Genomic DNA, 14168 nt, shown 5'->3' on the forward strand with positions numbered 1-14168 from the left:
TTGTCTAACTAGATAAAGATGACTAAGAGACCTGATGAAGGATTCACTGCCCTGCTAGGAGTCAAAGGGGAGGTCAAACCTGGGGAGAAGATATTACTCATATTACACAAGAACAAATGAAAGTTAATGTAATATCTAAGGTCTTTCAATAAGCATGAAGAGAGAAGTACACTACACATTACCTACAAATCAGATGGACTAAAAGTGGGTGAAAATCTGGACTGAAAATACAAGCAGCTATGAATATATTTATTAGTTAAGCGGTCAGAGCTTTAGTGAATGAATGTGAACAAAGATATTGTATTTGCAAACTAAGTTAAAATCGGTGGATCTACTTACTGGTAGTTGGTGTCACTGTGGTGTCTGGGGTAAAAGTACAAGTAACAGTTGAAACTAGTGGGAAGCAATATGACTACACAAAAATAAGGTTTTACATTCACATTTGGGTCACTTAATTTTACAGGCCCGTAATCTAAACTCTTGATTGTATAATTACTATTTGCAGAGATGGTCATTTAGAGGCCCAACACACCTTCTGTAGGACTCGCTCTCGTGCTGAGCGGCAAAGTAGATCTAGGACCTGGAGTCAAACTCACTGAGAAAACACATAATAATGAAATTAGCATTTTATGAATGATCATATTAATGATCATCATGGTGTTTTTGGCCTTTTGAAATACGATCTTTTCAAAGTGGGAAAAGTAGGACTATAAAATCACTACGGACAGATTGCTTGATTGTTGTTGACAGCTTCCTAGAATAAAGTCACCATGTTATCTAACAGCAGAAGCCTAACAGCGTATAGATACGATCTCAACACTCGACTAGATGAACACAGACATTATAATACTTGTGCTGATGATCCCAGGCGTTGGTGTTGAGGCTGGTGTCATATCTATAGAACAGCTTAATTATCTAACAGAACAGCTTCATTTTCACATTAACACAACTATTCTTATTGCTGAAACTTGCTTTGCTATAAAAAAAATAAAAGCAGTGCCACTATAAAAGCACAAATGTGTAGTCTACCTGCTATAGAAGGTGTCTGTATAGTTGTTGGATCGCTGATGTGAACTCCCACCAGATCTGAAATCATTTGGGATTGAAATGTGGTATTTAGTTTGTTGGTCAGAATGAATATAGTCATACTAAGAAGATGCTGAAATAAAAGTGAGTCAGATCATGAAGACCTGCAGCACTGATAGATTTGTTTAGATAATGACTCGCCTGCAAAGCTGTGCCCATCACTGAGTGGAGAGAGAGAGTTTGGTCCTGAGCTCACTCTGTAGTCACAGCTCACCTCCTTACGCCTCACTGACTGTAGACAACTGATCAGATCACTATGTTTTGTAGGGAATTGACAGAACTGCTGTCCGGATGCTGAGATGGCTTTTCTCTTCTTGATCGGTGCTGTGAAGGATGGCTGACTCTCCTCTCCAACATACAGGTTACAGGTGGTGTCAGGACTGACGGATCCAGGAATCAAACAGATGATGTTGAAGTCCTCATCAATATTGACTGTAATGTCTGGTTTTGGATCTGTTAGGAAAGGACAGAGACTCCTTTTTGCATCACTCTATTTGAACGTAATGTATATGTCACAAGTGACACTCTTACTAAACTAGACCCTGCCATTCTCTTTATATTACGTATCAGCATGTCTTATTTGATATCATTCCTATTTATGAGTGCCATTTAATCTTGTGTGCTGTGTATTTACAACGATTGCCTTTCACTTAATTCCTTACATTTTCACGTGTGAATCAAATTGATTCGCATGGACGATTTTGCTTGCTTGTATGGTGTGCTGTGATTCCAAAAATGAACACAGACTAAACTGACATGCTGTGATTCCAAAAATGAACACAGACTAAACTGACATTGAGATGATTCTCTATCACCTTCTCCCTCCCTAAACAAATTGCTAAACACGCCCCAGAACTAGAGTTAAAAAGGAACTGAACCAGGGACATCTCGACCGACTTGCTTCTCGTTTCCGCTGGTCGCCTGCTGTGGGAAGGACACAAATCACAAAGCTCTTTATAAACACTACTAAAGGAAAGTGCTTGTTTCGAACGTGTGTGTGACCCCAATTGTTGGCCAGTACATGCTCTAATTGTATGTTTTCTGTCCCCCACAACTACAGACACGGGGGACACGCTTGACGCCGCTGAGAGGCTACACCCAACTCTAATACACAGCCAGGCCGGTGCAGAGTGAGGGACAGAAGGCGACCTACCGCTGAACACCAAACCAGCAATTGACTACCAGACCAGCCATCAACTAACGATCCCTGCTCAGGAGGAAGAGCCGAACCCTGTTCGGGGAGAGCCGATCTAATCCTGCTCGGGGAAAACCGAACGAACAAACCCTGCTCGGAAGGACCAGAATGAACATTGGCCACCAATCGGGAGTCAACCGCTGTGTTAGTTAGTCTACAACCCTAAATCCCAGACTATTTACATGTTTCTAATAGGACCGTAGTGATACTGTGTAAAGCTGAGTTTATAAAGAACCTTTGATTGTACTTTGGCCTCTCTGTGGTTGTTTGCGTGGGATCTAAGAACTCTACTTTTGACATAAACATTTCAAACATTCTATGGATTTATTGTCTTCACAACAAACATTTTGAAATGACATTGGATGAGATTGTGATTTAAACAGAATCATTTAAGACAATCTGAATAATAATTTCTTACCAAGAATAGTAAGAGAGACAGAACCACTGTGCGTCGAAGGATAGTGAGATTCTACTGTGTAAAAACATCTCAGTTTGATCTCAACAGATGAACTTTGACCTGCCCACGAGAGCAGCTCAGTCCCCGTGAGTGACCTCGTACAGGGTGAGGGTTTAGGTAACACTGAGACACAGAACCAGATGGAGGAGTCTGACAGCTCAGCTGAACTGAGTCTCTCTCTGATGACTGTAGAACTGACTGTCAGCCTGGGAGGAGGTGGGTCTCTTTGAACGTTGCATTTAAAAAAACATTACAGATAATCCATACATACTAACAGTATGGAAAATCCATTAATAAAATGTTCAACTATGTCAGCATTTATGTTTGTATAAAGTACAGTAAATAATATCATTATGTGAAATGAAGACGTTTTAGAAATACGACAGAAGATCTCATTTTCAGAACGAGCATAATTAATACGGTATAACAGTGAAGTGTATCATTGTTTAAACCACCTACTTACCCTGAACAATGACTGAGACAGGGTCACTAAAAGGAGATGTGTGAGACTTCCATACAGTGTAGTAACACGTCACTTTGACCACAGCTGGAAATGTTGGACCAGACCTCTTGAGCAGCTCAGTTCCTGTTATTGTCTGAGTACACAATGAGTCTGGAAGATTCTTCTCCCCCTCTATGTTGAAGTAACAGTGAGACACAGGGAGAGATGGAGGAGTCTCACAACTCAGCTGAACTGATTCTGTCTCTCTGATGACTGTAGAACTCACTGTCAGCTGAGGAAGATCTGTGAGAATAGGGGAATTTAGCATTTAGCATTTTGTGGTTTTGAGAAATTTACTGACAGACTAATCCCTCCTTGTTATTTCAGACTTAAGGATCTTGAGTCAATTACTTTATGCAGCGACAGTATGGGAAATTAAGGAGATATAATATATTGCTTGATTGCTTCACGTAATAGATTATGACAACACACCGTATGATAACATATCCCAAGAGGAACATGGTAATGATGGCACATCAGTACATTGTTTACAACCATTCAAATAGTCTTCTTACCCGTAATTGTGACTGTTGACGGCTCACTGTATATGGATCTAAACTGTGAACCTTTAGCACTGTACTGACATTGTATTTTGACCTCAGCTGGTGAACTCTGACCTGTCCACCTCACCAGTAGTGTTCCTGTGAGTGTCTGTTGACAGGGTGATGGAAGGGTGAATTCTACTTTCCCCTCTATTTTGAAGTAACACTCAAAGACAGATGGAGGAGTCTGACAGTTCAGCTGAACTGAGTCTCTCTCTTTGATGACTGCAGGAATCACTGTTAGACTGGGCTGAGGAAGATCTGTGAGAGCAGAGAGATGATGGAGTGTCTTTTTTAATTGAATTATAAATTAATTTTCAATGTTTAACGACTCATACAGATAATGTACCACGTAATATTATGAGTTTGAAAGAGAAAAACAATTCAGACACTGTAATAAATAAACAATGAGAGCCTGTGCCAGGAACAGCCCTTAGGAGGGAGTTATCACACAATAATTCTCGGCTTCGATGGACATTTGGCTTTTGTAAAACGGTTGCCAACATTTAAACAAAAGATGAAGGACATGTCTTTCATTAAAGATGTATTATTGTTCTGAGTAAATGTGTTTTATTTTCATCCTTCCACCAGGACATATGCTCATTTTGGAACGTTGCTAAATGGGCACAGCCAAACAACGGAAGTGATGGATTTCTTTCTGACCAGAACTGTCCCAGAGCTTGGGGAGGTGTGTCTGCGCTTGTGCTGCAGCGGCAGGTGCACAAGACAAAACTTTACCAGCATCACACATATCGGTGAATCACTGTGACATATGAAATACAAGTGATAGTGTAATCAATCTGTAATAACTATGTAAAAAAGTAACGAATGTGTTAAATGATGTGACGTACAGTCATATCCAGGTCCTGATTGGTCAACAAGCTGATTTGACCTTTCAAATATTGTTATTTGATGCATCAAACAGTGTTATTTCACATGTATCTTTTTTGAAATGCAAAGACCAAAATTACGTTCCATACTTTCCAGTGAACGACACACTGATGCACGTACAGATGCGCGTGCCTCTTGGCTTCAGTAAGAAAGCCACTCCATCTGCGCCCATTCAACATAGCCTAGATTTACGTTTTTATTAGTTCTAAACAAAATAACTTTTGGGGGGCTCTCCTAACGCTTGTGTTGATTCTTGCTTGAACAGTCACTAAAATTATATTCTGTTGTGATATTTGTAAAATAACTATTTTGGATGCAGCAAGTTGTTAGCTAGAATGCTAAACACTCACTGACATAGCCATAGCAAAAGATAGCCAAAGAGACATTTTACTGGTTGAAGTATGTTATTTTTAAGTATAATGCAGTTGAATCACGATGATGACACAAACATTATATTAAGCAGGTCATTCATACGAGCCTTAAACTCCAATTTTAATCCAAAAGTAGTGTGAGATGCACTCTTATGCAACATGTAAATAGAGGCTTTTTTTTGTTGGCATTCTAGAAAAACTCCCCCATGTTCTGTCACCATAGTGGATTGAGCAGTCAAATGGAATAGTGAATAGACTATTTTTTGTCTTTGCAAACGTTGCCGCAGGAGGGCGATGCACACAACGTTTGCAAACACAAAAGAATAGTCTATTCACTATTCCATTTGACTGCTCAATCCACGATCCCATCAGATCACCAGGCAATTTATAAACTTGATCTCTACTGTAAAAAGCATTTAGATATTATATCCCATTTATTTTAGACTGGCATTTGTTTTTCAACAGTGTAGATTTGTATTCACCTTGCTGTCTGTCTCCGACATTTGCAACATTGTTTCAATATTGAATTTTGATCTCCAGCTGTCACATAGTAATGAACGAATGTGTCGAGATGAGACAGTCTGGCAGCTTTTCTTAGCCAGTCAAAATCATGAATCAGTATAATTTTTATGGATATATTCAAAGAAATGCCAATAGAAAAACACAAAATGCAGCTAGTTTACTCATTCCAGCTTCAGTTTGAAGTGATTATGTTAACTGTGTACTGTAGTGGGCTAGCTCCACTGAATAATGTCCTGGAGAGAGAGCACATTTTCTATGCCAGGCGTAATCTCGCATGGAGTCATTAGCTCATTGTTATGGATGTATCCTCCAAAAATATATAGAAAACAGCTTAAACAAATGCAAATACAGCTTCTTTGCTGTTATTCTGGTTGCACTGTTTGACGTGACAGTGTTGACAGTGTTAGCTAGCAAGCAAGGAATAAGAACGTTGACAGCCATCATGGATCGACCAGCTGCCTTGGGTACCAACCCTAGATTTGTGTCAGGATTACACTGAATATACCAAACAGTCTGGGCATGGATTTAACAATGTGTCGAAAGCATTCCACAGGGGTGATGACCAATTGTGACTTCAACCTTCCCACAGTTGTGTCAGGTTGGCAGGATGTCCTTAGGGTGGTGGACCATTCTTGATACACACAGGAAACTGTTGAGCGTGAAAAAAACAGCACTGATACAGTTCTGGCACCTAGTAGCATACCCGGTCAAAGGCACTTAAATATTGTGTCTTGCCCTTTCCCCCTCTGAATGGCACACATACACAATCCATGTCTTTAACCTGTCTCCTCCCCTTCATCTATTCACTGATTTATGTGGCTTTAACAAGTGACATTAATAAGGGATCATAACTTGCACCTGGATTCTCCTGGTCAGTCTATGTCGTGTAAATGTTTTGTATAGCCAGTGTATACAGCATCTCGTGGAAGGATGAAATCGTATGAATAAATTAATCAAAATAACGTTATTATTGAAAATATGTCAATCATTATTTGAATATTTTGGTAACCCGTTGTTTTGTCTGGTAGCCCAAAAAGTTACATATTGCAGCTTTAAATTCATAATAATGATACTGACCTTTGGCTTTGAGGTACTGGAAGGTATAATAACATAACAAAATGGGTCATTATCATGCTCTTTTTACCATTATGAAAAATAAGAAAACATGAGATGGGAAGACTTTACACAAGCTGGCAAAGCAGAACAGTCTGTAATGTATTCACAGCCATGTTATCAAGCAGTGGTCATTCTTATCTGTACAAAATGTAAAATAATGACAGAGAAATATAAACCAATAGGATGATCAATGGAATAAGACACACTTATTATAACCATAACATGTTGAAATATTAAGAGTTCCTAAAGTAAACGACTAAAAGAGGGGAAAGAATAATGGAATATCCTGAAGCACAAACAGATGGGAGGAAAAATAACTCACTGTTAACTGTTGTTTCAATAGAAATGCAGATGTGGAGCTTGTTCACAGGAAAACCACAGATGTCTCATATGACAACTGTGGGATAATGTCATGTTGCAGAGGACAAGGAGGCTGAACATTCAGAATCATGATTCAGTAATTATTTTTAGGTTCTAAAGCTGTCTGTCTTTAACAGATGTTATTTTGTATCATTATTGCCGATAATTTGATTTTTTAAACCAACAAACTAACTTGTCTTTCTGAGAAAAATATTTATCTTCGACTTTTTGTTTTAAGTTTTTAACAGCTGCACAAAGTTTAACTACAAAACCCTACATTTGTGGTTGAGAGTTTTAGAATCTCTAAAATGTAGAAGGGTTTTCATATTTCATTTATGTTTGGTGAGTCATGTTTAATAATATGCCAGAGCAGTGAAGGTAAACTGATAAACGCAGTAAAGGAAACGTAGGGTGGAAGGAAGGAACGGAGGAGAGACGAAAAAGCGATTTCACACTACTCGGACTGATCAGTTGACCTTGAATGCTCTGACTGGTACCTAAATGTCAGCGCCTGTTCAGATAAACCGCGTGCTTTGCTGCAGTGTTGCTTGAAGTGCATAACATTGAACCTGTGTAGGCTGAGAATGCAGTTACTGTTTTTAAACTAACGTTTTTATGTAGCCTAACTTTGAGATGAACCATTTGATCATGCCACCTAAAGAAAAAGCAGCAGGCGCCGAAGAAGTAACTTCACTTTCTGACGTGCCCAAAAAATATGAAAAATTGTCAGGAAAAGCTCATTCAGGTTTGTAAAACCATGTGCGGTTTAGGCCAGTTTGAGTAGCCTAATTTTACGGTTATTAGGTTAGATTACGGTCGATACATTTGTCAATTTCATTGTTAGAAACCAGCAAAGCACCTGCTGTGGCACGAAAAACTCTTCATCCACCTACGATGGTGTTGGTTAAAGAAGCGTTGAAGGAGTTGGACTCTCGAAAAGGGGTCTCCTCACAGGCCATTCGCAGCTACGCAACAGAGAAATAATCATCCGTGGACCTGGTGAGGTTGAAGTACATGACATGCAAGACCCTGAAAAAAGGAATCGAGGGCGGGGTATTGGTGAGGACATCAACTCGATAGCAAACGGCTAAATCTTCTTAAAGTAAATGCCCAATGTTCCCAGATTTCTATGAAATATGACCTATAATTTACAATATGAGTGAAATGGTTTTCCTTCCCAAAAATTGTAATTGAGTATGTTAATGTTGTAACTACCCATCCCGGATCCGGGAGCGTAATCAGTAATTAGCATAACGCAACGGACATAAATATTACTAGAAAATATTCATATTCATGAAATCACAAGTGAAATATATTGAAACACAGCTTAGCCTTTTGTTAATCACCCTGTCATCTCAGATTTTGAAAATATGCTTTACAGCCAAAGCAAGACAAGCATTTGTGTAAGTTTATCGATAGCCTAGCATAACATTATGACTAGCTAGCAGCAGGCAACGTGGTCACGAAAATCAGGAAAGCAATCAAATTAAATTGTTTACCTTTGATGAGCTTCAGATGTTTTCACTCACAAGACTCCCAGTTAGATAGCAAATGTTCCTTTTTTCCAAAAATATTATTTTTGTAGCCGAAATAACTCCGTTAGTTCTTCACTTTGGCTGAGAATTCGACCGGAAATTGCGGTCACGACAAAGCCGAAAAATATTCAAAATTAGCTCCATAATATCGACAGAAACATGTCAAATGTTGTTTATAATCAATCCTCAAGGTGTTTTTCAAATATCTATTCGATAATATAGCAACCGAGACAGATGGCTTCTTAGTAGGAAAGAGAGAAACAATGGCCGCATTTGTCCCTCACGCACAAAACACTCTGAGAGACTCCAGCTGACCACTGACGCAATGTTGACGTTCAGGCTAATTTTTAAAAATAAAAGCCTGAAACGATGTATTGTGACACTAGACACATTAGGGAAGCCATAGAAAAAGGAATCTGGTTGATATCTCATTCACTGCTCAATAAGGACGCATAGGAACGCAGAGGTTTCGAAATAAGAGTCACTTCCTGATTTGATTTTTTCAGGCTTTCGCCTGCAATATCAGTTCTGTTATACTCACATTTGTCAATTATATGCATATTCTAGCATCTTGTCCTGACAAAATAGCCCGTTTACTTTGGGTACGTTATTTTTCCAAAAATGAAAATAGTGCCCCCTAGATTCAAAAGGTTAAAAAAGCTTTCCTGTTTGAATTGTGTTTTTTATTTATATATTACTACATTGGGCAATTAAATACAATTTCCAGTGGCACACTGACTCACGTAATGATGAAGTCACCATATGCTACTACTCACGGTGATGGCCAATGCGCTCCTCTTGGCAATAGCCTATCTCAGGATGAGCTACTTTGAAAAAATAGTGCTGCTAGTTTAACAGTATAACTTTAGACCGTCCCCTCGCCGGGCGTGAACCAGGGACCCTCTGCACACATCAACAACAGTCACCCACGAAGCATCGTTACCCATCGCTCCACAAAAGCCGCGGCCCTTGCAGAGCAAGGGGAACTACTACTTCAAGAGCAAGTGACATCACTCAAAATGCCAGGATAAGAAGTTCCAAAAAAATCTATGTATTATGTCTATGGCCACAACACAACAAGCTGTACATTTGGCATGCATGCTGCCCAAATTGCAGCCTTCCAGACTGTAGGCAACCAGTAACTACCAAAATAAAGGAAACAATTGAGTAAATGAGGGACAAAGTTTATGGTGTGTATGGGGTGTGTTTTCCTGCCACTGTTTAGGTAAATTTGTAGAATTTATGCCAAGGCGCATTGAAGCTGTTCTTGCAGCTGGTGGAGGACAAACACCCTTTTTAAGACACTTTGTTAGCATTTTCTTTATTTTGTCCGTTTCCTGCATATGCTGGTTATTACATTTAATCCAGTTATTTTTTAGAAACTATTGATCCTCTGTAGCTAAATATGTTCTCTGGTGTATTTTGAACGTTGAGAACAGGTTATCTTGGTTGGTTATAGAATAAGTCATTTGTTTTTTTGCCTCATGGGCCCAGCCCCTGACTCACATAATTGACCAGTCACATTTAGTTATTATGCAGAAAGCAGAAGGTGAAACATTGAGGCAAGTGTGGTTTCAGTTATGTTCTGACTATTGGCATTGTTCAAGTGGTTTTGGTGTATCGGGGCCTTTTTTATATATACAGTGGGCTCCAAAATTGCTGGCAATGCACAAACAATGCTTAAACAAATAGAAATAATACAATTATAGAGATAAATTCAAAATACCAACATGATAAATACTGTGCTTTATTAATGTTTCAATGGAAGCAACCAAAATAATTTGATTTAATTAAAAATCAATGTCCTCCAAATCAAGGTTTCACAATTAATGGCACCCTTAAAGATTATTGTAAATAACATCTACCAAAATTAAACCACAAATTAAATTCCACTTATTTAAGTCTTAAAGAACTATATTGAGCCATTACATCACTTCCTGTTTCACTAGGGTATAAAAATGAGGTAAGACACATGCAATTTCCCGCTGTCATCCAACACCATGAAGAAAACAAAAGAACTAGCAGTTCAAAAGAAACAGATGGTCATAGACCTTCATAAATCTGGTAATGGCTACAAGAAGATCCACAAACGATTGAATATGCCAGAGCACTCTCAGGGCAATTATTAGAAAATTCAAAAGATATGGAACAGTTGAAAACCTCACGGGTAGAGGACGCAAATACATTTTGCCCCCAGGATAGGGAGGAGGATGGTGAGAGAAGCAACAAAATCCCCAAGAATCACTGTGAAAGAATTCCAGGCCTTGGTGGCGTTTTGGGGTCACCAGGTTTCAAAAAGCACCATCAGACGCCACATCCACAGGCTCTTTGGAAGGGTTGCCAGAAGAAAGCCCTTTCTGACACCAAGACACAGATGCAAGCGCTTGGAGTTTGCCAAACGTCATTTATTTATGACTGAAAGAAGGTGCTCTGGTCAGATACAGCATCAGCATGTCTGGCATCAAAACAGAGATGCATACAAGGAGAGGCACCTCATACCCACGGTGAAATATGGAGGGGGGGGGGGGGGCTGTTTTAATTCCAGAGGTCCATGGGCACTGGTTAAGATTGGTGGCATAATGAATTCTACCAAGTATCAGGCAATTGTGGCTGACAATCTGGTTGCCTCTGCCAGAAGGCTGGGACTTGGCCGTAGGTGGACTTTCCAGCAAGACAATGACCCGAAACATACCTCAAGATCCACACAGAAATGGTAATGTGACAACAAAATCAATGTTCTGCCATGGCCATCTCAGTTGCCGGACCTCAATCCAATCGAAAACCTGTGAGCTGAGTGGAAGAGGGCAGTTGATAAGCGCAAACCCAAGAATGTGAAGGATCTTGAAAGGATCTGCATAGAGGAATGGTCCAAAATCCCTCCAAATGTGTTCCTTAATCTTGTCAAACATTACAGGAAAAGACTCCATGCTGTTATCCTTGCCAGAGGTGGTTGCACAAAGTACTAAATGAGGAGTGCCAATAATTATGAAACCTTGATTTTAGTTAAATTGATTTTGTATTAAATAATTGAATAATTTGGTTGGTTCCATTGAAACATTAATAAAGTACAGTATTTCTCACATGTTGGTATTTTGAGTCTCTCTATAATTATATTGTTTATATTTTTTTTAAGTATTGTTTGTGCATTGCCAGTCAGGGGTGCCAGTAATTTTGGAGCCCACTGTATACACATACTTTTGTCATGGGTACTGTTCCCTATTTGGGCTTTATCATGTTTTCTGTTTTTTGCCCCTCACAAAAGATAGAATTTGTAGATAATTTGTGAGACTCACCCACAAACAGGACCAAGCCTGACCTGCTGAGGAGTGACGGACTCCATCCTAGCTTGAGGGCTCTAACTCCTCTAGCTCCACAATGAGATAGGGTGCAGGCCAGGCAGCAGGCTGTTAGCCAGCCTGCCAGCTTAGTGGAGTCTGCCACTAGCACAGTCAGTATAGTCAGCTCAGCTATCCCCATTGAGACCGTGTCTGTGCCTCGACCGGGGTTGGGCAAAACTAAACATGGCGGTGATCGCCTTAGCAATCTCACTAGGATAAAAATCTCCTCCGTTCCTGTCATTATTGAAAGAGATCATGATACCTCACATCTCAAAATAGGGCTACTTAATGTTAAATCCCTTACTTCAAAGGCAATTATAGTCAATGAACTAATCACTGATCATAATCTTGATGGGATTGGCCTGACAAACATGGCTGAAGCCTGATGAATTTACTGTGTTAAATGAGGCCTCACCTCCTGGCTACACTAGTGACTATATCTCCCGTGCATCCCGCAAAGGCGGAGGTGTTGCTAACATTTACGATAGCAAATTTCAATTTACAAAAAAATATATGTTTTCGTCTTTTAAGCTTCTAGTCATGAAATCTATGCAGCCTACTCAATCACTTTTTATAGCTACTGTTTACAGGCCTCCTGGGCCATATACAGCATTCCTCATTGAGTTCCCTGAATTCCTATCGGACCTTGCAGTCATAGCAGATAATATTCTAATCTTTGGTGACTTTAATATTCACATGGAAAAGTCCACAGACCCACTCCAAAAGGCTTTCGGAGCTATCATCGACTCAGTGGGTTTTGTCCAACATGTCTCTGGACCTACTCACTCTCACAGTCATACTCTGGACCTAGATTTGTCCTATGGAATAAATGTTGTGGATCTTATCCTGGACTATCGGACCACCATTTTATTACGTTTGCAATTGCAACAAATAATCTGCTCAGACCCCAACCAAGGAACATCAAAAGTCGTGCTATAAATTCAGACAACACAAAGATTCCTTTATGTCCTTCCAGACTCCCTCTGTCTACCCAAGGACATCAGAGGACAAAAATCAGTTAACCACCTAACTGAGGAACTCAATTTAACCTTGCGCAATACCCTAGATGCAGTTGCACCCCTAAAAACTAAAACCATTTCTCATAAGAAACTAGCTCCCCGTGCTGCTGCTCCAGTTTCAACTGTTCTGCCTGTGATTATTATTATTTGACCATGCTGGTCATTTATGAACATTTGAACATCAGAAGAGGACTGGCCACACCTCATAGCCTGGTTCCTCTAGGTTTCTTCCTTGGTTTTGGCCTTTCTAGGGAGTTTTTCCTAGCCACCGTGCTTCTACATCTGCATTGCTTGCTGTTTGGGGTTTTAGGCTGGGTTTCTGTACAGCACTTTGAGATATCAGCTGATGTACGAAGGGCTATATAAATAAATTTGATTTGATCATGGTTAAATTGAATCTCTCATTTTAAATGGTGATTGTATTGTAAACCTGTCATTTTCATCTTTCAGGATGAAAAACTTAGGAAGGCCGCAAAAGCATCTGCTTCCAAGGTGGCCCCTGCTAAGAAGCCCAAGTCAAAGAGGACAAAGGGGCAGAGGGGACAGCTGAGGATCAACCCAAAGCACAGAAGACTAGCAAGGGTGAAGGGGCAGCCAAGAAGGGTGCAAAGGCCAAAGCTTTCCAGAAGCCTGCAGGGGGTGATGAAGGGGACACTGCTGCTCCTGAAGCTAAAACCACAGGGAAATGAGGCAAGAGGGCAGCAGCAGAGTGACTGCACTCCTTTTATCCACATTGTATGTTTTTAAATAAAGCAGTTTTTTGTAGTTCTTGTTTGTGGCATTTAAGTGTAGACCTAGCTGCTGTAAAATGTAATCTCCACCTTTCCTGTAGAGAAGAGTTGGTGGTAGCTAGGTGTTTGTAAAGATGTTTAATGATTCACTGATGCAAGTTTATATATTAAGTTCTTGTTTCTTACACCTGCTTAATCAGTACCCTCTAATTGTATCACTAGTACAGTGACATCCCGGTTCCTGGAAAATATTGATGGCAAAGGTGTTTTCTATACAGTCAGGACTTTGTTCATCCATCATAGGTTGCTGACCATGGCAGTGAGTGTGCAGATGGTTGAGACCAATCTGAGCCTGGAACACTTCGGCACACTGGACATGACGTCTTGGTACCAGTCTCCTGAGGGACGACCCTGATACTGGTCTTTCACGGTTCTCTCCACCATGGAATTTTTGATGCTGCTGGTTTGTGGTAGCAGTCTTTCTGTGCAGTTAGAACTAACCA

The 14168-nt window shown here is 40.0% G+C and overlaps 2 long non-coding RNA genes across 2 annotated transcripts; one reads left to right on the forward strand and one right to left on the reverse strand.

The window, feature by feature from the left end:
- Positions 1–1453: 1453 nt before the first annotated feature.
- Positions 1454–6912, reverse strand: LOC135560214 (uncharacterized). The gene is made up of 4 exons (XR_010458798.1): positions 6644–6912; positions 3756–4043; positions 3202–3483; positions 1454–1539 (listed from the first exon to the last, which is right to left on the reverse strand). It is a non-coding gene; the product is annotated as an uncharacterized LOC135560214 (long non-coding RNA).
- On the forward strand, positions 1534–5203 carry LOC135560213 (uncharacterized). Its single transcript, XR_010458797.1, has 3 exons — positions 1534–2425; positions 2787–2954; positions 4374–5203. It is a non-coding gene; the product is annotated as an uncharacterized LOC135560213 (long non-coding RNA).
- Positions 6913–14168: the final 7256 nt, after the last annotated feature.

Source organism: Oncorhynchus nerka, linkage group LG15 (assembly GCF_034236695.1).
Source record: "Oncorhynchus nerka isolate Pitt River linkage group LG15, Oner_Uvic_2.0, whole genome shotgun sequence".
Taxonomy (NCBI): domain Eukaryota; kingdom Metazoa; phylum Chordata; class Actinopteri; order Salmoniformes; family Salmonidae; genus Oncorhynchus; species Oncorhynchus nerka.